The sequence below is a fragment of the Microtus oregoni genome, unplaced genomic scaffold (assembly GCF_018167655.1).
Source record: "Microtus oregoni isolate MIOR12 unplaced genomic scaffold, Mior012 000012F_ref0000307, whole genome shotgun sequence".
Classification (NCBI taxonomy): Eukaryota; Metazoa; Chordata; class Mammalia; order Rodentia; family Cricetidae; genus Microtus; species Microtus oregoni.
Window position 1 is genome coordinate 40,061,234 of NW_024543071.1, and position 22,167 is coordinate 40,083,400.

The 22,167-nt window shown below is 37.2% G+C and overlaps 1 pseudogene; it reads left to right on the forward strand.

The window, feature by feature from the left end:
* The first annotated feature begins 7,247 nt into the window (after positions 1-7,247).
* Positions 7,248-8,142, forward strand: LOC121454715 (annotated as a pseudogene).
* Positions 8,143-22,167: the final 14,025 nt, after the last annotated feature.

Sequence of the window (22,167 nt, forward strand, 5' to 3'; positions counted from 1 at the left end):
ACATTATATGTAACTTTATTTAAAGTTAACAAACTGAAAATGAAATATGTGAACAAAGGTATTGGTGAAAATATTAGGTTTTTTTTTCTTGATTTCTCTTGAATTTACTGGGGAAAAAAATAGTCTGTAAAAATGTTCCCAATTTTCACTTTTTTCACTTTCCTTCTTTTTTAGCCTTGAACCCCACAGAGATGTATGTTTGTAATTTAAAAAAAATTACCTTCTGATACTAAGAACACAATGCCAAATATTGTCTGGAGCTGCTCAAAATAGAAGCTTAAAATGAAAACGGCTCTTACTACACCTGCAGCCTCAGTACTGTGACACATTGCTGTAGAAACTGTGCCAAATTTCAACTGAAATTCCTTTTTCTTCTCGTATGTTCTCTACATTGATCTTTCCTTCTATTAGTTTTGCTAGCAGTGACCAAATATATAACAATAGCCAGAGATATCGCATGCTTTTCAACTTTGTAGCTGAGCATTTGACTGTCCCGAGATAAATCTGTCTTTTACTAATGAAAAATTGATGCTTAGAGAGGTTTATCTACCTCGCCTGAGGCCATGCAGAGCCTGAAGTAGGACTACAAAGTTAATTGTGGAATCAGGTATTCTTTTGTCCCTGGAGTTTACGCTTAGGTATCTCAACTCTTACTAGTAGTTTAAAAAGAGTCTTTTTATGGCACATTTCCTCAAAAGCCTCATACATTGTTGGAAAATTCTTGGGGGCAGGAAAAGTTCTCTTGGCTTATGGTAGCTAACAAACTGTTCCTAACATGGATATCCGATGATTATAGAGGTTGCAATGTTTCTGCCCCTTCTTAGAATGTATTTAGAGACTTTATAAAAGCACTTAAATTTCTACAAGATACCATAAATTGAAACTGTAAGTGAAGAAAAATGTCAGATGTACAGCTTAGGTACACATTCTCTCCTGTAGATTCCATATGGTCTTCTAAACCCACTAATAACAAATTAGAAAGGGGGATTTGAGAATTTACCCTCTTGGATGTCTCACAGAAGCTAACAGCTGCAGAAGATGAGACGCATTCTTGATGTTACAGGTTCCTTCCAAAGGATACTGAGTAGGTATTATAATAGTAAGTCACTTCATTTGACTTGCCTGATTGTTTTCTGTCTTTGCCTTTAGGATTTTGACATGTCAACTAGCTAATAAAATTTTAACACTCTAACCTCACAAGCATGAGGTTAGCAACACCAAATCACATGAGTACCATCTTTCCTAGGATATACCCATTAGGTGACATCATGACTGCTACATTGTCTGGCCACTCCTTCTCATAATTTGTAGAATTCCACAGTTCTTGTCTAGCCTTTCTTGCAAAATTTGGATTTCTGGACAGGTATTCTGTAGTCAGGAGAGAAGACAGTAGTGCCACGTGGTGCTCCAAGAGATGAGATTTCATCCACACCCACTGTCCCGACCTCCTACCCCACCTGGGACAACACACAAAATCATTTGTATAAAGGAGTTTGCTTATAGCTTACTCATTTACCCTCCTTCCAGGATTCATCTGATCTTTTTTTTTTATCAGTTTCCACATGTAAACAAGTCAAATGGTAGGAGGAAGGTCACATGATGTGAGTAGCCCCTCAATTCTGGCCAGTACCAAATCCAGTGATAAATAAAGAATCACCAAAGTAAAAATATTTATTGCATTTTTGGGCATTGAACATTGAAAGGATTCCAAATATCGAGGACCAGGGAGGAAATAAGCACAGATGCCACCATTTGGTGGGTTGTTGTTGTTGTCCATTTTAGAGACAAAATACAGTAAATGTTTAACAGACATAGTTGCATTGCTATGTATCCCCTGACATATTGTGCTTGTCACTTTATTATTTAGCATTTATGTTGTATTTTAGCTGTCCTATATTATTTTTCACAAGCCTACCAAATAGATTAGTTTCAATCCTGCATAAAACCTCGACATAAGTTACTAGACATGTTAATGTTGCTCTTTCCCACTTGGAAAGTTCTCACAAAGAGAAGCTCAGTGCTTTGCCCTGTGCTTTCGATGCCCTTTACACAATGTCTGGCAATAACCAGGTGTGTACAAAGAGGGGAAAATGAGGTGGAAAGCAGAGGTCAGTCATGGAACTTTCCACTCTAGGGGCAGTGACTCCGGATGTAAACATAGACCGCCGCAGTGTGAGAGCCCCAATTGTGAAATATGAATGCGCCACAGCTAGTGTGTGTGTGTGTGTGTGTGTGTGTGTGTGTGTGTGTGTGTGTGTGTTGGGGGCATTGAAAGGGTTCCAAATATTACAGTTAGGGTTAAGGTGATCACATAGTTGAATTCATATACGAGTTATACACGATACACAAGCTAGGGAGAGTGAGGGGAAACTTTTTGCAAAGACGATAGCCAGCAGAAGTTCTCATGGTCTGTCTCAGCTGCTCATGCGCACACTGCTTAGGGTTGAGCACTGAATACCTGTCTAGTTCTGAAGACATGATCATTCCTTGTGTGTGTGTGTGTGTGTGTGTGAGAGAGAGAGAGAGAGAGAGAGAGAGAGAGAGAGAGAGAGAGATTATAAGCCATAAATTTATAATTCATAAGTTAATAGTAAACCAACTGTTTTGCTGATTAATGAAAGCACAAACTGCCCCAATATCTGGGGGTGGGGGAGTGCTCTGTAGAACTCACTGAACACTGGCTGTCAATCGCTGCTGTGGCTTGAATATGGTCCTGCATGCTCTACTGATTGAGAATTGTAAGGAATTTGTATGGATGATGATAGCTATTTGCGATTTCAACTTTTCATCCTAAGTTCAAGATTTAAGACCCAAGGACACGTAACTCAAATGTTTAAGTTGCTCTGGGGAAAGATTAAAGTGCGCCTTCATGCTTCTTGTCTGTGTATCAGGAAGTGTCTGAGAAGGGAGATGCCTTCAAAGTCTGTCTTAAAAGTGACTAGAATTTTTCCAGAGTCATGAGAATAATAGCTCACCCTAAGAAAAGGATTTACAGAGCAATACACAGAGACAGGAAATGTACATTAATGTACAAAGGCAGAAATGTTTTAAATAATAGCATTTTCTAAATAGTCTAGGTGATTTGGTGTATCCGAAGGTCAAATTGCAGGCAGAGGAGCAGTGTTGGAGCTTTGTATTATTACACATTGACACACTAGAGACAGTGTCCAAAATGAAGTAGCATTCTGATCCTGGGACAATAAAAGGCTGTCCGGTGGCTGTACGAAGTGACCCAGCAGAAACTGGGGTAAATTTGGAAACTATCCCAAGGTTCAGACAAGAAACAATGAAAGATTAAGCTAAAGCTCTGGCAGAGGGAGGAGACAGAGTGCAATTTTAAAGCGATGCTGAAGACAAAAATGACAGGCTTTGCTGACAGATTGGATGCAGAAGATGGCGTGGTTCCCAATTCAAAGATATCTAAAAAGTTGATTTAGTCATGCCTCAAAAAAGTGAGTATTTATAAATTTGCTCCAATTCATAAGAAGAGCTTAGGAATTAGACACACACCAATAAAATCCAGTGACCACTTAATGACACAGATGAAAATGGCTGTTACTAATTTTATGGGGAGTTTTTATTAGACTCATTCTTACAAAACCAGCCTACATTTCTTATAAAACAATAATTCTTAAAATACCTCACTTATACCACAGGGCAAGATCCTAAGTAAGACTGTGTTTGAGCAATTATGGTGAGGTTTAGAAATTATTATGTGGAAAATGACACCTACTATGTTAGCTATCTTTTTATAAATGATAACTGTAAAACATAAAAATGTATGTCTCTTTTTTCCTTATCATCTGTGGAAATTAAAATCAGCCTTACCATCTTATTTATGTGTGTGTATATATAGCAACTTGATGAGACCACAGCATTCCGATTTCTGTATTCCAGGTATTTCTATGAAAATCTCTTCATACGTATTGATATTTAAATTAGCAAGCCAGGAATAAATGAATTGAACAGATTATCTGTCTACATTTTGGATGGTTTCCAGTTGAAGGCCATAATAGAAAATGGTGGGATTCCTTATGACTTGAACTGTGAGTCTGTCTCCAGCCTTTCAGGCTACCCTTTAAATATGTATGTGTGTGTGCATATGCCCATATATTTCTCTACAAAGCCCTGATTAGCTATTACAGTAGCCCTAATTGGAAAATTTCTTTCAAATTTAGGAAATATACTTTGAAATTTGAACCGGTTTAAATCTGGCTGTGGTAGTTACTTTTTAAAAACACATCTCCCTTTTTGACAATTCCACATGTTAAACGATGTATCCCACGATAGAGATGAAGAAGCAAGCAAACAAAGAGCACTTAAATTGCATTTGTACCTTGGAAATCATGAGCCAGCTGACTCTAAACGACTCCCTTCCCTAGACTGCAGAGACTAAACAAGGGGAAAAGCAAAACAAGATCAGATTAATTCCAAAGACCTATTGTAACAAAACTTCTGTGACTCAGTTTATCATTTTGCTTGAAAGCGATAGCTTCCAAAAGAAACAGGATGTCTACCAGATTTCCACAGCATTGTATGTGTTAAAAGGCCTAGGACAGAACTATAAGATCGTGTACTCTAACAAGAGGCCAGATAAACAAGGTGGAGTTAAGGGTTTAATGAAAGGTGATGACAACTATGGAAGACAAGAATAAAATGCTGGAGTGCTAGCAGATATACAAATACCACAATATTAAAATCAATACATAGACAATATTTTGGATTAAGATTTTTAATGTTATTGATTTGCTGACAATGTTTGAATAAAAACCCATTAATAAATAAAAAAATAAAAAAAATGAAAGGTGATGAGCAGTTGAGCTTCATCAAGAAATAAAAACTGAACATGAAGTTTAGGGCAGACAAGATGTGGAAGAGAGGGGAAATAATAGGCTGTGTGAAGAAATCTTCATCTTGTAAACTGCCGCTGCAACACTGAGAAAAGCAAACACAGAATTGGTCTGAAATTCAGAATTAAGCTATAAGCTGCTCTACAGTATGGCCCCTTTCTATTTCTTCTAAGGTTTGATGAACACATCTGGCCCTGTTTACAGGGCTTTGTCCTGTGACAAAAGCAATCTACATGACTGGGAGGCAAAAACTGTCTAAAAGTGGGTAATGGCTCAGCTAGTCCTTACCCCCTGCCTTTGATGGCATAGAGCCCGATGGAATTGGTTTGTACTGACTTAGGGCCAAGAGGAGCAACAGTCACCTGACTCAAGGCACGAGTCAAAGGAAGAACTTTGTTTGCAGTACAGAAAGATAGAGTGAGATAGGAAACTCTGTAGATCTCTGGAGAAATGGGTCAAATTCCTAATGCAAATGAAGATAGCACAGTTGTAGTTACATTATAAGAAATTATGAACAGGGCTGGAGAGATGGCTCAGTGGTTAAGAGTATTGCCTGCTCTTCCAAAGGTCCTGAGTTCAATTCCCAGCAACCACATGGTGGCTCACAACCATCTGTAATGACGTCTGGTGCCCTCTTCTGGCCTTCAGGCATTACACACAGAAAGAATATTCTATACATAATAAATAAATAAATATTTAAAAAAAAGAAATTATGAACAATGAAAGACCCTATAACTGGTACTTAATCTTGAGCCCTAATAATCCTAAACCTGGCATGTGATGACCACACTCTCTGAAGTACTATGCAGCTCTGCAGAATCTACATGAAGCCACCTCCCTTCCTTTTTGTCCTTATGTGGTTGACTATGAAAGTATTCTCACTGAAAATGTTCAAGACATGTGTCTCTTCTCATACAGATTTTTATTGAAATAACTCCTGATCCTACGTAGTTATGCATACTTTAAATTCAATGAAGCTTTATGTCACAAGTTAATCATGAATATCATTCATTTCTGTAGTTCAGTCACTTGACATTATAGACTATGCCACCACACCACCTAGTTTTGTGAGGACTACAGGTGAGAATATGGGTGAGCTTTATAAAAAGGGTACAGAGATCACATCAGACGGATTAATCTCTGCTCCAATCCATTGAGGTTCTTCAAGATGCAATTGAGTTTATACCCTAAAGTCAAATAGCTAGTTGTGTGATGTTTTATTTCTAGCTTTTTGAGGATTCTGCACACTGACTTCGATAGTCACTGTTCCAATTTCTATTCTCCTCCATGGTAAATAATTCCTTTTCCTGACCTCATATCTTCTCCAGCGCTTGTTCTCATTTGTTTTCTGTTTGTTTGCTTGATTTTTTATTAGACATTCTCAGTTATTAAGATGAATTTTTAGAATGTTTTAATTTGTACTTTTGTTAAAATAGGAGCGGTGGGCTGCGTCCCTGGCACCCGGCCGCCCCCACGGCTAGCTTTACCTGAAATAATTACACGGACACTGTATTCTTTTAAACACTGCTTGGCCCATTTCTATCTAGCCTCTTCTAGGCTAACTCTCGCACCTGAACTAGCCCATTTCTAATATTTTATGTAGCACAGCTAGGTGCGCTTACCGGGAAGATTCTAGCCTACGTCCATCCTGGGTCGGAGCTTCATCGCGTGTGTCTGCCCGGGAATGGGGCATGGCGTCTCTCTTGCTCAGCTTCTTTCTCCCAGCATTCTGTTCTGTTTACTCCACCAACCTATGTTCTAAGCTATGAGCCCAAGCAGTTTGTTTATTACTTAGCCAATGAAATCAACAGATTGATATATGACACTCCCACATCATATTTTTTCTGATTGCTAAGAATGTCGAGCATTTTTTGAAAATGTATCTCTTAACTGTTTGTATTTTGTCTTTTGAAAAGGCTCTGTTTATTTTTATGTCCTATTTTCTCATTTGGTTATTTTTGTTTTGTTTGTTTTTTCTTGATATTTGATAAGGTTTTATTTTTTTTAGTTCTTTGTACATTCTAGTTGATACCATTCTGTTAGTTGGGTACCTGGCAAAGATTTTTTTTCCAATTCTGTAGGCAGCTTCATACCAATGACTGTGTCCTTTGCCAGACAGACACTTTTTAGTTTCATGTGAACCAATTTGTCAGTTATTGGTCTTAATGCCTGCTAAATTTAACCTCTAGCTGAGGAACTATTAGTAATCTATAGCTTCTAGGTCATTGATGGTTTTCTTGATTTAGGAGTGGTAACCCTGGTTGGTCTAACAGACTCTAGTAGACTCTAGTGAATAGTCATATACCTATGAATGTATAGGCAGTACTACTAGACTTGATAGCTTATAAAAAATGAGAATATGATTCATATTGCCTCTCTCCTCACATCACCACTGGTATGTAGACCATCCTGCTGCGGTGCCATGAATGGTTCATCATGCAGTACAACTATGAAGGAGACTTTCTCTTTCCCATGGCCTAAGAGCCTATCATCAATGTGTGGTACTCAGTGAATGGCAAGAGGCTGGACACCTACATGGGCTATACTGGAGTTGTGTGGTGTGTAGATAGTGACTGAGACACCAAGCATTTCCTTACTGGTTCAACTGACAACAGCTGTTGTCTCTGGGATTGTGAAACAGAGAAGCAGCTGAATCCACTGAAAACCAACTTAGCCATCCACACCCATGGCTTTAACTTTGGACGCAACATCATCATGCTCTCCACAGACAAGCAGATGATCTGGCTTTGATTTACAGGATCCAAGCAAAATTGACAGCAATGAGCCCTACATGAAGATCCCCTACAATGGCACCAAGATCAACAATGCTGTTTGGGGACCACATCACAGGCCATGACAGTGGAAGACTCAACCAGTATAGTGCCAAGTCTGGGGAGGTGTTAGTGAATGCTCAGGATCACTCCTGGCACATCAGTGACAACCAGTTTTCTCTAGCCATGACCATCTTTGTCATCTCATCAAAGGACAGCACAGCTAAGTTCCTTGACTCCACAAGTCTTAAAGATAGAAGATTTTCCAAACATAATGCTCTTTCAACTCAGCTGCCTTCTCTATCATCTATGACCATGTGGTGCTGGGAGGTGGTCAGGAAGCCATGGACATAACCATAACCTCCACCAGGATTGGAAAGTTTGAAGCCAGATTCTTCCATTTGGCTTTCGAAGAGGAGTTTGGAAGAGTCAAGGGCCACTTTGGACGTGATGGCAAGAGCTACAGCAGCGGTGGCAAAGACAGTTACGTCCACATCCTTTTCTTCGACCCACAGAAGTAAGAAGCTGAATCTCCATCCACATGGGGGAGGCTGCTCAAAAGGGTTTTTAGACTCTAAGAAATTAATTGTTTGTTAAAAATAAAAAAACGAGGACACAAAGTTGGGTTGGTATACTGGATCTGGCAGAAGATCAGGGTTATAGGGATGAATGTGACAAAAATACAATGTCTGAAATTCTCCAAAAATTAATAGTAGTATTTTTTAAAAGAAATTGGGCCAACACAGATCCATAAGAGGCAAACATGAAAATCGTGATTTCTTGATTCTTTCAAAACTTCAGAAACTTTAGCTTCAGTGGACTGCATACTGCTCATTTGCCTCAACTGACCCACTTTGCTTATTGGGTTAGTGCCTGAAAAGCTGTTTGAATTTGTCTACTGTTCTGACCTCTGCTTAAACAACTCCCATTTTAGAAAACAGTCCACCCTACAGGCAACCCCAGCTATTATTAGTCTCTTCAAATTGTTCAAAAGGTTTTACTCATATTGAGTAAATCGGTTACCAATGAAATATAAATTGAATTTTAAAACTTCCATCTTTTTGTCTGTTTAGGCCTCAAAAATCTAAATGGCTTTGCTTTAGTCTAGCACATTATAAACAATCTTCCCAAAAACTTCCCCATCTATACCACCAGTGGTTATTAATCCTTCCTCCTTTTGGCAACTTCCATCTGGATATGATGCAGATATTAAATGATATTATAACAAAGACCGAATTTTTAAGACCTAGTTTGTAACGATTAAATTTATATATGTATCAGACTGAAATGAAAATCATATCTTCTTTTTTATACCTACATGTTTTGTACTTTGGTACAAATGGCTTTTTTTTGTTCCCTGACTGAGTAATAAAGCTATGTCTCAGAAATTATAACTGTTCTCACTCTGCCCATCTGCATTCAGGACGGAGTCATCATATTTCCTCTGTATGTGACATGTAAATAATTAAAAAGGAAATCCTGTTTTTATATTACTACTTTAAGTGGTGTGAGTTTGGTCAAGCTTATGGTAACTGATGTAAGATAATCCAAGGAAGCACGTGTTGGGTGGATGTAGACAAACGGAAAAATATTTTCCCTGCCCTGCTTTTTGGGTATAATTATGTAGACATGTAGAAACTTAATGTTAAAGTCATATGAGCTGAGATTAATTAGGGGAACAACAGCTTGAAAGTACAAATGACCTGCACACAGTCACAAAGATAATTACTTTCAAAAGCAAAGCTGGAGAATCTGGGTTTCTTGGATTCCATATCCTTTTTTTCAAAAAACTCTGCTTCTCATAATTTCTTTGCACCTTTTCAGGGTAAAGGTATAATTTATGTATCTTTAAATATATTATTTATTCAGAGATTGAGACTACAAAACAAAATTAAATGCAACTTAATCAGAATAGGGTCCATACCTGGTAGTATTTAATTTGAAGCCACATGAATCGGTCTTATTTTCCTATAGTCATCCACTCAATAAACAAGGAAGTAGGTACTCTGTTGTATGAAAACATAGAATTGGGCTGGAACTTTAGTTCTGGTGTTATTTTTATCTTGTGTGTGTGCAACCCATAATGTGCATATTAACTTAATTCATTGCATTTCACATGTTAACGGGTCAAAATTATGCTTAGAGGTGAGTGAGTTTTATAAAAAGGCTGAATGGGATTCTCGCAGTGAATTCTGCCTAACTCGGGAGTTGTTCTCTAGCTTGTAAGTCTGAAATGCACATAAATCTTTTTTAAAAGCTCTGTGTTGAGTTAATATATACTGGAGATTTATAGATGCTTGGGTGAAGAAAGCATGAAGCAACCAATTAAAATTTACACTCTGAGATAGGCAATTAAAGGCAACACCAAGCAAAACTAAACAGGCTATTTAAAGTTGAAAAGAATCCTCCTTTCTTTTCTTTAGTACCTAAAGCCAAAATAAGATTGTTGCCTACAACATTACTGTACTTCCTCAAGGTCTGCAGCAACAGAGACTACAGGAGTTTTTAATCCAGAGTCCGTTCAAGTGTGTGATGATTGGCATAACAACCTCAGTGAGTTTCAATTAGGATACCAACTGCAACTCTTGATGGACACTACATTTTACTAGTATTGGTAATAACTGACAAAAACTAAAAAATAATCCTTTGTTCTTAAAATAAAAACTCATTTTAGTAAAAGTGTTATTTTGCTTATCTGATGGTCGCAACAAAATTATCCATTGTGTTAGTCTCAAAGCAAAGTCTGATTTAGAATAAGAGTCGTTTCTAATTCAAGGTCATTCTACTATTCTAATTACATTTATGATGCTTCATTTTCAACTCTTGATTCTGACTGAATTAATAATATATCAAGATCTTTTTAAGAAGAAACCATTATATAATCAGCAGAATAAAAAAATAGTGGCAGAAAAGATCTATAAATAACATATCCAGTAAGTATCTAGTAACTAAGATATATGAAGAATACCTATAGCTCAACAACAAAATAATCATAATAAAATTATCAATTGACTTGAATTGGCACTTCTTCAAAAAAGAAAAATGACAAATAAGCAAAGAAAAATTGTCTTATATCATAAATCATTACTTAAGTATAAAATAAAAGCACAAAAAGACACTTTTTGTCTTTATTAAGATGGTCTAGTGGTTACTCTTCATTACCCACCTGCATGCATTGATAATCACCCAAAAGAACAGTGAGGTAGATATCGGGGTATCTATGAGGAAATTCCCAGACAGGATGTACTAATGAGGGAAATGCTACCCTTGAATGTGGGTGATGCCATCCTCAGAATGTAAAGCCTGTATGAAATACAAGGAGGAAAAAAGAGAAAAAAGTGACCATAGTCCCTTATATTTTTTGTGTCTACTATAGAAAAGCTCTTCCATCACATGGCATCACCATACTGATTTACTATTTCAAAATTGACCCAGAAATAATCTAGATGAAAGTTTCTGTCCTGCCCAGTCCTGCAGCTGTTTAGTCCCAAAGAAACACACAGAGGCTTAAATTAATTATAAACTGTTTGGCCTATTAGCTCAGGCTTATTACTAACTAGGTCTTACAACTTAAATAAACCTAATGAAATTAATTCTTATCTATGTTCAGCCACATGGCTCAGTACCTTTTCTCATTACAGCATTCTAATCTTGTTTCCTCTGCATCTAGCTTGTGACTGACTCTGCCTTTTCTCTTCCCAGAATTCTCTTAGTCTGGTCACCATGCCTATACTTCCTGCCTGGCTACTGGCCAATAAGCATTTCATTAAACTAATAAGGGTAACAAATCTTTGAAGTATACAAGAACAGTTTCCTATAGCATTTCGCCCTTTTCCTTTTCAAAATAAGAACTCTGAATCTAATTTTTTTCTTTACCTTTTTTCTTGTTCATTATCCATAACAACTTGTAACCAACACTCTAAACAAAGACAAACATCCATAATTCATTTTTGGGGAATGTGGATGTAGTTTTCTGGCTAATTCCTGCTGATTGGGGAACACTGATAATCTTATGGGGACCTAAAGAAAATTTAGGATTATGGGCAAGTCCTAACTAGGAATTCTGTGAGTCTGAACCATCTCAGCAAGCAGTCTTGAAGCTGTCCTGGATGTGGAACTCAAAGGAAACTACAGCAGAAGTGCTCTGAGACATTGGATCATCTAGGCCATCCATTCACACTGGAGACTTTTTAGGGGGGCTTCCTTAATCAAACCTTATTTTTCTTAACCTAGAATAAATCCACAACCTCTTATTACCTGTGGAAACAAAAGCAAAAAACCTCTTCTCCAAAATAATATATCTTTTGACTTCAATTTTGATGTCAAGGCATTTTAATAATAAATAGGTTGAAATAATCCAGCAGCATTTATAATCAAATGTCTTTTAGCAGCTGTTGCGTCTTCCTCAGCAGTCAAACAATTCAAAGACAACACAATAACACAGTATCCAGACTCTTTGTGTATTTTCCATCTTTATGTGGCTTTTTTATTCTATTTCTTTCATTTTTATTTTTAATTTTTGTAGTTTTGAGACAAGATTTCTCTTTGTATCTTTGGCTGTCCTGGATCTCACTCTGTAAACCAGGCTGGCTTGAACTCACAGAGATCTAGTTGCCTCTGCCTCCCAAGTGCTGTGATTAAAGGCGTGTGTCACCACTCCCAGCTACTCTATTTCTTTTCTCAAGGACTTTCTCTGTCCTTTTTCTTTTCTCTCCCAAGCCTATGTATATTTTTAAACATACTGTAAGCTTTCAGTGAATTTTTTGTTTTTATTTTTGTTTTTTTTCCATCTGAATCTGCCTTTACTGTATATATCTATCTTTTTCTTACAAGAGTCTTTAATCTGTAAGCAGCGAGGCTAGGATTAAAGCTGAAGCTTTGGTAGCTGGTTTTGTCCCATTTCTTAGTTTTCTGAGAATCAAGCTTCGTGACAGAGGTACAGGAGGGGGTATGTTTATTGCCACAATTCTGCAGAGTTTCTAGGTCCAATCCACCACCAAAAAACAAGCCGCTAGCTGCTCTTGAACACCATTTAAGTGTTTGGTGGCAAGGTCTCTTAAAAGAGCCACCAGGAAGTTTTTACTGCTAATATTGAACCAGAAAGCCTTTCTTTTTATGTATTATTTTTATTGATTTTCTTGAGCTATACATTTTTCTCTGCTCCCCTCCCTTTCTCTCTGTTTCCCTCCTTTTTGTTCCCCTCCCCTTCAACCCTCTCCCATAGTCCCCATGCTCCTAATTTACTCAGGAGATCCTATCCTTTTCTACTTCCCATGTAGAAAGAGATCCATGTATTTGTCTCTTAGGGCCTTCACTGCTATCTATGTTTATAGCAGCATTGTTCATCATAGCCAGAAACGGGAAACAATTTAAATGCCCCTCGACCAAAGAATGGATAAGGAAAATGCAGTACATACACAGTGGAGTACCACACAACAACACCAAAAAAAAAAAATGATATCTTGAAATTTGCAGGCAAATGGATGGAGCTAGAAAACATCATATTGAGTGAAGTAATGCAGACCCAGAAAGAAAATTATCACATGTACTCACTCATGCGTGTTTTTTAAACATAAAGCAAAGAAAATCAGCCTACAAATCACAATACCAGGAAGCATTTCTTAAAGGAGCTGCACCTCTGCTTGGCAGTAGCAAACAGAGCCTACCAGAGTGCAGATGGTTACCAAGAAGCTGCACTTGCCTCTGTTCTTGTCTGTCTAGAATCTTTTTTTAAAAGCTTTCTCTGGCTTCATGTGGAAATTCTTGCCAAATATTTGGACACCATTTCTAGATGGAAGTTCCTGTCCTGCCCAGTCCCACAGCTGTTCAGTCCCAAAGAAATATTCAGAGGCTTATATTAATTATAAACTGTTTGGTCTAGTAGCTTAGGCTTATTATTAACTAACTCTTACAACTAAAATTAACCCAAAAATGCTTGTCTATGTTTGGCCACATGGCTTGGTACCATTTTTCAGTGCAGCATGCTCATCTTGCTTCCTCTATGTCTGGCTGGTGACCTGACTGTCTACCTTCCCTCTTCCCAGAATTCTCTTAGTCTGGTCTCCCCACTATGCTTTCCTGCCTGGCTACTGGCCAATCAACATTTTATTAAACAGATCTTTACAGTGTACAAGAGCAGTGTCACACAGCACTAAATGCTGAGCTAAATGACATTGGCTATGTCAAGAAACAGCAGAGGGAGCAGAGTATAGAAAAAAATACTTCTCGAAAAAATATAGAGGAACAATCAGTATCCAACCCTTCGCCACTTTCCCTGCACTCTGACACAGTTTTTAGTCTCATAGGAAAAGGTTAGAGAACAGTTACAAGACGACCGAAATAATTCAGAGAGAGAGGACAGCAGTATCAACCCTTACATTGCCTGTATATACTATTTCCTGTTTTTCTATTGTCCATAGAAAGAGACAACATATCTTAAAAGTGACGGATAGATGGAAAGATGGATGGATAGATGGCTGGCTGGCTGAGTAGATATATAGAAAGACAGTCAGACAAATATAAAACAATTGGTATAAGTTTGTAATTGGTGTGTAACTTGATACTGAGGTGTGAAACTGATGGACAGAGGACCAGAAAGAAGTAAAGCAAGTAGATGAGATTCAGGGCGCTGTGTCAAATCTAGCAGTATGATCACAAACACCATCACCCTAGAAACTTCTGGTCCACAACTTCATGCTTGGTACCTCAGGGAATGACCAGCACCTATTTACTCCAGTCCAAAACCTGAAGAAAATTCTGACTCTTCCCTGCCTCGCCACCTCCTTACTCCTGCTGGACTCTCATCTCCTGACCATGCTCAGAAGCAATCTCCTGCTCTATTCTACCCATGCCATTCAGTTCATGCCTTCCTTCTTCTTGTCCATGGTAACCACTTTCCCACCAGCTTTGTCACCCTCAGCAGACTTTCCAGTGTGTTTGCGAAGCACAGAGATTTTTAGATTAGATTGACTTACTTTGTGCATTAATTTACATCTATCTGTAATTAGGGTTTAATAATAATAGTGAGATCTTCAGCTTATTTAGAGTATTAAATGATTTGCTACCCACAGAGTATGTTCACATGACTCTTACCTACACAGCAAGTATTCTGTAAATATGAACTGTTATCATAACTGTCATTTTATTATTGCTTTACCATAAAATACAAATACTTCCCTGCTATTCCTCTGGCTGCTAGTTTTTGAGAAAGTATCTCACTTGGAATCCAGGCTGGTCTGTAGCTCACAATGTGGTTTATGCTGGCCTCGAATGTCTTATCCTCCTGCTTTAGCATTTTCCACATTTTAGAAATGCAAGTGTGTGTTCCCATATTCATCTTCAAATGCTGAAGTCTGCAATGTACTTAGGAAGAGAGTTGGTTGAGTTTCATAGCAGGCGATATCACTATAAGGAGATTTTTCATGAGGTTTGCACCAAGGAATCATGGTCCTAGGAGTTTCCCAGGATAGTCTGGGAAGCATCACAGCTAACCAAATGTCATTGGTGCTGCTTTTGTCCTCATGTTTTATTATAGCTCTTCCATTGCCTCTCTAAATGGCCAACTCTCTGCTGAGTTTTCAGTTTTACCGCAGCAAGCTGGTATTCCCATAATCCTAACATGAATGTTCAATTAAAACACTTAACAGAAACAGTTTCTAAAATTGCGTGACTGGAAATGCCTGGTCATCATAGGGCAGTTGAGAATCAAGGAGGGTCTGCAGGAAAGACACTTTCGATTCAGAAAAGCATTGCCAGTGTCTGTTGAGTCCCACTCTAATTGATGCTGCTGGCCATGTCTTCAACAACTTCTCTACAAAAATTCTGCTGCCCTTGCTGGCTGACTCATTTCATATAGTCCTTTCCGAGCTCTGACCGTACATTCTGGTCCTGTTGGGATGGTCCTTTCTAAACTTTCCTTTAACCTCTAGTTATCCTCCACTTCAACCTAAGCAAACTGCATTGATGAGTCTCTTCTCCCTTCCCTTGCACTGCTAATGATTTGGTCTCATATATATATGAGACCAATTGCAGCAACCAACCATAGAGAGGCTTGTTACAGTGCATTATTGTGACGAGAACTGATTAATACAGAACTCTTCTTAACACACCCATTCTTCATGACTTTAAACTATAAAGAAACATTTTCTAGTTAATGAAATGAAAACTAATTCTCACATGACAAGATTTGCATATGTGAACTAATTACAGTTGAGCCTGAGCATTCAAAATATGCCAGGATTTATTTTCAATAATTGCTCCTAAATCTACCACTTACGAGTGAGAAAACTGTTTCGGAAGCTTACATAACTTTCTCATAGCCATCCCACTAGCAACTGTCAGGAACTCAAGGCAGGTCTACCTCAACTGAGAACACAGGTCCCTCTTCCTCTCACACACTGTATCTTAACATTCATTCTGTTACATCTTAAAGTGATAGTCATCATCTAATCACAATTATTCCCCAGATTGATATTATATTCAGATCACTTCTGTTTGCAATTGACAGTTGATAGATGGTAGTTCAGACTCTTCACATGAAATTAAATATTTAAAGCATTTTAACTTTAAATAACTTGGCACTTCACTTAAGTTTTAAGATACTATGGCAGTGGCCCCAGTAGACCAGAAGAGAGCATTTTTATCCATGGCAGCACAGAAGCACAGAGCCTTTAAAATAAAGTTTTCTTCTGCACTTCTCCTGCAATGTACCCACTAATGGACATTTGTGTTTGCACACACATATTTCAAATTGGACAAAGACCAAATGACCCTCATTTTACCATTATGAAGAAAAGCATGTTTGAAAAATATAACATAAAGTGCGTCAAGCAACAATTTAGTGGATCTGTGCTTGATAGATACCAATTTGGAGTAATTTGCTCTGATATTTTAGTCTCTTTGGCATCCAAACAAAACCTTCTGTTTTGGATGTTTTGGGTTTTTTTTGTTTTCATTCAGATGGTTTTATATATATTGTTTCTTTCTTAATACAGAAAATATCTAAGAAGAGACAGAAATAATTATGCTTCTTATTTGAACAGCAGGCTGCCCGACATCCTAAGAGTCCACAAAGCAAATTATGTACCAAAATACTAGCTTCATGATCCCTCCAAACGGTCCTCCAAAGAAAGCCTTAATGTGTACTGTCAACATTGTGATAACCCTGTTTTACCCTATCTTTCAATATTTATTAATTTTGTGTTACCATAAAGAGCAACTGGTTGTATCTTCACATATATGTGTCATTATATTATGTTTTCATTTTATCCCATCCATCACTGCCTTTTCTAGTGCCCACTGCCTTCACCTCCAATGCTTTTTTCATTGCCCCACATAATCTCCCTTTCTTATTCCTTATTATGTATATTCCAACACTCTGCATTTTCACCCTCCTGTAAGATATTTCCCCTCCTATCGTGATTGCTTTTACACTTTCTGACTTATACAAACTTCTATGAATTCAAATATGCTACTGTTGCTCTTCTAATTGGACATATTAATCCAGTACCTATAAATTCCTTGTAATACCATAGATTAGAATATCTCTCAAAGCTTATTGGAAGAATTTCTTTTATAGCAGATAGGGATTGGCACAGGGACACAGAGAGTAGTGATTTTGGAATATTCAGCCCTAACTGCAACATCAACCCATCACCCTCTCTTCTCAAGGCTCAGGATTCCTTTGTAAAGAGGAGCTAGAAAGATTATAAGAGCCGAAGGTAGTAAATTGCCACAGTGAAGCAGTGTTATCTCGTCACAATAGGCAGGGAACAGAGATGGACTCACTGCAGCTGTGACCGTATGTGCAAGGCCTATTCAGGCTCAGGACAGACAAAATCCCAGTCTTGAGAAGGGAAATGGACCTGAAATCTGCCCCATAGACAAGATGCCGTTGGTAATTGATAGATGACCAGGAAAGTGAGAGTAAAGTTATTTTAAGGATATGGATGCTGGTATGTCTAACAAACTCTAGTCACTAATAGTTGTCCACATACTTAACATTAAATAGATAATACCAATGGGACATGATGGATTAAAAAATAGGAGCAGAAAGTTGGCTAGAATGGAGACTGAATCTGAGAGTAGATGGAATATAGCAATGAACCATTCTTCTCTGTTGAAATGGTAATGTGTGTTCTGCCCCATTCATTAAAGCAGGAACTCAACACCCCCAAAAACTAGGCTGACTGGACAGTGGGTTCCAAGGACCCTCCTTTCTCTGTAGGACTCACCTCTTAATGTAAGCACTAGGGATAGACCTTGGAGTCTCACACTTAAGGAGAAAACACCTTACCAACTGGGCCATTTCTGCAGCACTGGGAGAAAGCTTTTTGTTTTTTGTTTTTAAGACTGTCAATCATAAGGGGAAACTGCAGTAAAAAACTGCAACAATAAAAGATTTACCCTCTTAAAAAATTCTTGAAGGATTAAGAAAATAATTTTAAATAGAGTAAATGAAATCTAGGGTTTGCATGTGAAAGAAAAATGTCTTTCTGGGATTCATCCTATTTTGATGTTCCAAAACACAGATGAAATTCAAGATATCTATATAGTTAATAGGCTACTAAATTTATAAATATTAAGAAATCATAATTTAAATGTCACAAATTAAAATTAGAGACAAGAATAAGAATGAAGTTTAGCAATAAAATTATGAATAGGCCTGGATGTTGAAAGGATCTTAAATTGATGGAATATAAGGGAAGATCTAGAGAAAGGGAACAAAAAATAAGCACTTTTTGAGAAATAGCTAGTCACTGTCACAGCCTCCAGATTTTAAATATTTTAAGTCAAGAATTCAGTTATCCTTCAAAGTTCAGTATAAATGACTATAGTGGTAAGTCATTTTCTTGGTCTTTATGCCCAACATCCAACAAAGTATCTCAGAAAGTATAGCACCCTAGCCCTGAAGTAACAGAACCATTTCTATTCATGCTCTGTGATGAGTCACAGAAATACAGTCCTACTTATGTATAAAAGATGCATGGAAAATTCATCTACAATGAATAACCATACTCCAGTGACAAAGCTACCTTGTGGGGAAGAAGCAAAATTTGATGAACAAATTACCATATTCCTTCAGAAAACACTAAATTCCACTATTGTGTCACTGGGAATCATGGGTAAGTAATTTATATTGTTGACTGAGGTTTTTGTCTTGCCCGATTCCTGCAATCCTTAAGAACCAAAGAAATCACCCAGACGTCTACATTAGTTATATACTTATTGGCCCATTAGCTCAGGCTTCTTATTAACTCTTATAGCTCATATTAGCCCACTATTCTTGTCTATGTTAGCCACGTTGCTTGGTACCTTTTTTGACAAGGCAGTCACATCTTGCTTGCTCTGTGTCTGGATCACGACTCCGTCCTTTTCCCAGAATTCTGCTGTTCTCATTGCCCTGCCTCTACTTCCTGCCTGGTTGCTCCACCTATACTACCTGCCTGGCTACTGGCCAATCAGTATTTATTTTAAATATAATTGACTGGAAACAGACCATGTCCCATAGCATTATGTTGCATCAACCAACTTGTAAACTATTGTTTTACACAGAAAAATGAAACAAAATAACAGTACAAATAAGCATTTATAGCGCCAACTCTCCCTCATAGGACCATTTTGAATATAGACCATTATAGATTGGTTATTTTGCTTCTGTTCATTTAGAGCATATTTCAAATCTGTCCTTTTTCTCCTCAGAATGCTTACAGTGTTCACATCCACAGGCATCAGAAAAGTGCAGATAGTAATATTGGTTAAGATTAGTATCAATCACTTTTGTTTCTTGTGTTCTGCCTTAGTAAACACTTGACTGAACGAAGCAGATAATGATGCATTGGCCCCCTTCAAATAGTTAAGTTTCCCCGGTGCTTCGTACAGCAAAATTTCAAGACTGAATAGAAACAAAGGGCGTTTTTGTAGGCTTAAGAGGGAAAGAAAACACACTTGAGACACAGACAACAGCCTGAATATCACGTCATTCACGGCATGTCCCTCCAGTTACTGTGTTTGTGCTTAGCCACAAATACCATTGTGACATTCAAATACAGCTTGGAAAGTAACTTTTATGATTTTCATTTTATTTTGTATGTTTTTCTTTGAGGAGTACATGCTTGAGTGCACTATATTTGTATCATTTCAAACCCTCTTCACACCCCACTCCTCCTTTGTCCCCATACCTTTATAAGTGTTTTTGTGCCTTGTTTGCTTTAACTTTAGCCATTTTGATTGGGATAAGATTAATTTCAAGGTAGTTTTAATTTACATTTCTCTTATTGGTAAATATCTTAAACTTATTTTTAGATATTTCCTAATCATTCTTATTTCTTCTTTTAGGAGATCTTTATTCAAATCTATAGTCAATGTTTTATTGGACTTTTTTTTATTTTTTAAAGTTTTTTGTGTAGTATGGATATTAATATTCTATGGGATATATAGCTGAAAAAGACTGTCTCCCACTCTAGAGGCTTCTGTTTCACTAGACTGATTGCTTCCTTTGCTGTACAGAAACTTTGTAGTTTTAAAAAGTTCCATTTTTGCTGGACTAATTCCTGAAAAAATTTGGTCCTCTTTATAAAGTCATTTCTCATCCCTATATTTTGAAAATGTACCTCTGACCACAGATTAAAATGAATCCCTTTCCAGCACTGAAGGCCCAAGGCACATAGCCAAAAAGTGTGCAGAAAGGTTCTAAGAACCAAAAGACCAGAGAGTCTCCTGTGAGAGTATGTCTCCTAGTAATGACAAAAGCTACATTCATAAAGTCTCACCAACATGACTCCCTAAGCATGAGCTGAAAAGGGACAGAAATAAGCGACATGTTAATATGAGCAGCAGAAAGCTTTCAAGGTCTCAACTCTACACAAAGAACTATAAGAGACTAAGGAATTCTGAGAATGGAGAAATAATCTTCCCTAGAACACACCAGCTGGTCATTCTATACCAAACAGTATGTCTGAATACATACACACAAGTAGCATTATAGGGACTGAGCAGATTGTATTTATGTATTTAGGAATATATATGTATATGTATATACATATATGTATGTAACGATAAATAATGAAAATGAGGCCATGAATTTGTAAGAGATCAAGGTGGCATACATGGGAAGATTTGAAGTGATGAAAGGGAAGGAGGAAATGATATAACTATATCTCAAAAAAGAAAAGAAGTATTTTTAAAAGAATCTGTCTATATCGCTACATGTCAACATTAAGCAATAAGAATAAGCACTAATGATACAGCTCAAGAGTTTGTAAGAACATGAACAAGCCAAACCAAACCTAGTAGAACAAAACCAATATAAACCAGGCCATAAATTAATGAAAACTCAAGTAAAATAATACCAAGAATATAAGAGTAGATTCTTTGAATATTAAACAAGATTGAAAGATGTTTAGCAAATTAAAAGAAAGAAAAGAGCCAAACTATAAGATTTAAAAAGAAGAGACAACCATTACAACAGGCTGCAAAGAAACTCATAAAATTATAAGGGGATATTTATAAAACCTAGTCTGTATTAAACTGGGGAACTTGAAAAACACTGGAGAATTTCTACAAACATTCAAATCACCATAATTAAATCATAATAAGGACAACAATTGAAAAAATTAATAAATAAGGAGACTCAAACAATCGGAAAGTTTCTTGACAGAATTCAGCCTATTTCCAGGTGGTTCCACAGCAGGTTCTATCTGACTTTCTTAGACTACAACGAATATATTTCAAATTATTCCAAAAACTAGAAATAGACTTCCAAACCCTTCCTCTATAGCCAGTGTTGCCTCAACACCAAAGCCAAGTAAAGGAGAGAGAGAGAGAGAATACTCCTGATGTCCTGATAAATATAAATGCAAAAAATTCAAAATAATTGCAAATTGAATACAAGTATGCATCAAAAACAATATGTACAGACATAAATGAACTTTATCCAGAAAATGATGAGATACATTGCAAAATATTTTGAGACCATTGAGAACAATATTGTTTCTCTGACTTTTTTCTTGACATGCTTTTTATTTGTATATAGTAAAGGTACTTATTTTTCTGTGAGGATTTTGTAGCTTGATACTTAGCTGAATTAGTTTATCAGCTGTAGTAAATTCTCTAGGTCCTTTTTTAAGCTGAAAACAATCCTTCTGAGTGAGATAACCCAAAGTCAGAAAAGTAGCTGGGGTGTGGTTTTGCTCATTTGTGGATGTTAGCTTTGAATCTTCAGATATTGTTTATTTCATCTGAATTAATGATAGAGGTCAGGAAATTAGGAATGGGCCATATGAAGGCTTCAAGTTTGGGGAAATTGAAAGCCATGATAGAAGGCATAAAGGATGAGAATGGAACATGGAGAGTTAAATTGGGGTGTGGATTGAGAGAGTAGATAGAGAAGGAAATACAGAAAGAAATATCTAACACTAAAGACCTTTCAGAACTCATATGGCACCCCTACTACTGTAGAAGCTTCTTAATATAAACCCATATATAAAAAGAGTTAAAATAGACTCACTCTATAATGAAGTGATAACGTCCCTGCCAGACAACATAGG